The 3,834-nt window shown below is 47.2% G+C and overlaps 1 protein-coding gene and 1 pseudogene across 2 annotated transcripts in view; one reads left to right on the top strand and one right to left on the bottom strand.

The window, feature by feature from the left end:
• Nucleotides 1-3,834, bottom strand: part of ZNF44 (zinc finger protein 44) — a 90,745-nt gene that overhangs the window by 14,652 nt on the left and 72,259 nt on the right. The gene's annotated exons all lie outside the window — the stretch shown is intronic.
• Nucleotides 333-3,133, top strand: LOC141581113 (large ribosomal subunit protein eL28 pseudogene; annotated as a pseudogene).

The raw sequence follows: 3,834 nt of genomic DNA, 5'->3' as shown, positions 1-3,834 counted from the left end.
CCCCAGGTCAAGTGAGGTTTGAACTAACTTCTTTGCTATGCCACAGCTTTGCCATGGGCATTATCCCCCACTAAATCCAAGGTCAAGATCTCTGTTGTGGTAGAGGCACACAAAGCAACAGCATTAGCACTTAAGGGTCTTGGGGAAGCTTCTGCTGTTAGAGTGTGGACTCAGCCCATCATCTAATGGCTGCTGTTCCCCCCTCCTCTTCCCTCCGTCTCTTCTTTTTAAAGGACTGCTTTTCCAGGAGCAGCCACATAATGACCAACCTCTGGCCCAATGTATATAGTCCCCCCTCCACTCCCACTCTTTACATTTGGGGCAACCCAGACATGAGTTACAATTTCACTATAAATACACAGGTAGGGTTCTTTCTGTCTCAGGCCGGTGCTGCAAGAGAAGCCGCTGCCAACTCTGCGAATCTGCACTGGATGGCCATGCGGAAATGCTCCTGTTTCCTGATCAAGAGGAATAAGCAGACCTATAGCACTGAACCCAGTAACTTGAAGGCCCACAACTTCTGCTACAAGGGGCTGATTCACCACAAGACTGTGGGCATGGAGCTGGTAGCCGACACCAAAGGTGTAGTGTAGTGGTCACCAAGCAGAGATCGGGCCAGCAGAAGCCTGCCACCTCTTACATGTGGACCATCATCAACAAGAACGCTGGCATCATGCTCAGCAGCATCAGACACATGATCCACAAGAACAAGTACCGCACCCCCAAGCTGTGTATGGCAGCCATCGCAGGGCCAGCGCCATCCTGTACAGCCAAAAGCCTGTGATAGTGAAGAGGAGGCAGACCCGCCCCCACCAAGAGCTCCTGGGCCCCACACCCTCAAAGCAAGAGTCAGCTGGCTCTCACGCCTTCCCCTCCACCCCTCCCCCACCGGCCAAAAAAAAAAAAAAACAAAAAAAACAAAAACAAACAAAACAAACACACAGGTAGGTCCTGCCTGGGATGTAAACCCAGGACCACTTTAAGGAGGGTCCTACTCCCAAACTCCAGCTCCCAAATTCCAAGGAATTATCGAACTGTCAACTAAGGTCAGCTTAATCTAGAACCAGACTTGGTAAGGCACAACAATGGAAGAAACACAGAGCAGCACAGCACAAAGCACAGCTCCCAGTAAGCAGCAGCTCAAACTATAAATGGGCCACAGAGCAGGTTAGCAATTCAGAACAAGATATATCTGTGGCCGGGCGCGGTGGCTCAAGCTTGTAATCCCAGCACTTTGGGAGGCCGAGGCGGGTGGATCACGAGGTCAAGAGATCGAGACCATCCCGGTCAACATGGTGAAACCCCGTCTCTACTGAAAATACAAAAAACTACCTGGGCATGGTGGCGTGTGCCTGTAATCCCAGCTACTCAGGAGGCTGAGGCAGGAGAATTGCCTGAACCCAGGAGGCGGAGGTTGCAGTGAGACGAGATCGCGCCATTGCACTCCAGCCTGGGTAACAAGAGCGAAACTCCGTCTCAAAAAAAAAAAAAAAAGATATATCTGTGACTGGTGGTCAGTGACTAAACATCCTGTTGACAGCACCAACTGCTGGTCACCTAGAGAGCCGTGGCTGCAATGATGATACACACACGGACAGGGTGTGAAAAGGCTTATTACTCCCATGATTGAGGTCTCTAGGGAGAACAGGGTAAGCCTCTCAAGCAGGTGGGAAATGGCTTAAAAGAGCAGGAAAAGGAACTTGCCCAGTGGTTGGAAATGGGGCTGGGTGCAAGTTCCTCTGCATGGGCAGCTGGTTACGTGGTTTGAATCTCCTGTCCCTGACAGAGGAAGTATGCTCAGGCCTTCTCAACTTGTCCAGATGTGGGGCATAAAGGGAAGAGGATGAGGTGGTCAGTTGTGAAACATTAAAAATGTGGAGTCCAAGCCTGGCGTGCTGGTGGCTCAAGCCTGTAATCCCAGCACTTTGGGAGGCCGAGGTGGGTGGATCACAAGGTCGAGAGATCGAGACCAACCTGGTCAACATGGTGAAACCCCGTCTCTACTAAAAATACAAAAAATTAGCTGGGCATGGTGGCGTGTGCCTATAATCCCAGCTACTCAGGAGGCTGAGGCAGGAGAATTGCCTGAACCCAGGAGGCGGAGGTTGCGGTGAGCCGAGATCGCGCCATTGCACTCCAGCCTGGGTAACAAGAGAGAAACTCCGTCTTAAAAAAAAAAAAAAGTGGAGTCCAACCACTAATTATAACAACAATGATGAATTGGGCCAGGCATGGTGGCTCTCTGGTGGCATATGGTTGCAATCTCAAAGCTTTGGGAGGCCGAAGTAGAGGATCACTCCAGCCCAGGAGTTCAAGACCATCCTAAGCAACACAGCCAGACCCCATCTCTATATAAAAAATCAACGGGTGGGTGTGGTGGCATGCAATTGTAGTCCTAGCTACTCCGGAGGCTGACATGGGAGAATCACTTGAGCCCAGGAGTTCAAGGTTACAGGAAGCTATGATTGCACTACTGCATTCCAGCCTGGGTGACAGAGCAAGACACTGTCCTCTGTCTCTAAAACAACGATGACGACCACAATGACGACGACAATGTGTTTGCCCATAATGAATAGGAAAAAATACGCATTTGCAATTGTTTGTTTTTATATAAAGAAACACTGATGCACAAGTAATTATCGAAACTGGTTATCTGGGGGTGGCTGGAGCGAGAGTATTAGGGTAAACCAGGATAATCTGGCAGTAAGTTTTCTCAACCTACACTTTTTTAGATTTTTTAAAAACCTTTGTATTTTAAATGATTGAAAAATTATTTAAACCATAATTTACTATTAGTCATTATTTTTAATTATTTCTAAAATTTATTGAATTTTAACTTGTTTTAAACATAGGAAACCATTCTAAGATTTCATCCATTAAATAATGGGTATAAAGGTATAAATCAAGAAAAAAGTCGGCCGGGTGCGGTGGCTCAAGCCTGTAATCCCAGCACTTTGAGAGGCTGAGGCGGGTGGATCACAAGGTCAAGAGATCGAGACCATCCTGGTCAACATGGTGAAACCCCATCTCTACTAAAAATACAAGAAAATTAGCTGGGCATGGTGGTGCGTGCCTGTAATCCCAGCTACTCAGGAGGCTGAGTCAGGAGAATTGCCTGAACCCGGGAGGCAGAGGTTGCGGTGAGCCAGAGATTGCGCCATTGCACTCCAGCCTGGGTAACAAGAGCGAAACTCCGTCTCAAAAAAAAAGAAAAAAAGAAAAAAAGAAAAAGAAAAAGAAAAAAAATCTCTAACTAAATGACAAATTGCATCACATTTTGTCTTTCTACTGTATCCCACAGAGGGCAGTGCTTTCAGAGATGAGTAGCCTATTTAATGCATGATGGAATTAAACCTAATTTTTTTTTTCTTTTGAGACGGAGTTTTGCTCTTGTTACCCAGGCTGGAGTGCAACGGCGCGATCTCGGCTCACTGCAGCCTCCGCCTCCTGGGTTCAGGCAGTTCTTCTGCCTCAGCCTCCTGAGTAGCTGGGATTACAGGCACGTGCCACCATGCCCAGCTAATTTTTTTGCATTTTTAGTAGAGACGGGGTTTCACCATGTTGACCAGTATGGTCTCGATCTCTTGACCTCGTGATCCACCTGCCTCGGCCTCCCAAAGTGCTGGGATTACAGGCTTGAGCCACCGCACCCGGCCTTAAACCTAATTTTCTGAACGTAAAAAAGCCTCAAAGATTACATAAGCTTTGAGTAGTCTCCCTCATATCATTAAAATAGGAATGCAACTGAATTTTGATCAATTAAAATAAAAATTTATTTTTCTTAGGAAGAGAGTAGAGGCTTTTTTTTTTTTTTTTTTTGAAATGGAGTTTCGC

Source organism: Saimiri boliviensis, chromosome 14 (assembly GCF_048565385.1).
Source record: "Saimiri boliviensis isolate mSaiBol1 chromosome 14, mSaiBol1.pri, whole genome shotgun sequence".
In the NCBI taxonomy this organism is placed as follows: Eukaryota; Metazoa; Chordata; class Mammalia; order Primates; family Cebidae; genus Saimiri; species Saimiri boliviensis.
The sequence above is the reverse complement of the archived record's forward strand: the minus strand, read 5'-3'. Positions and strand labels throughout refer to the sequence as shown.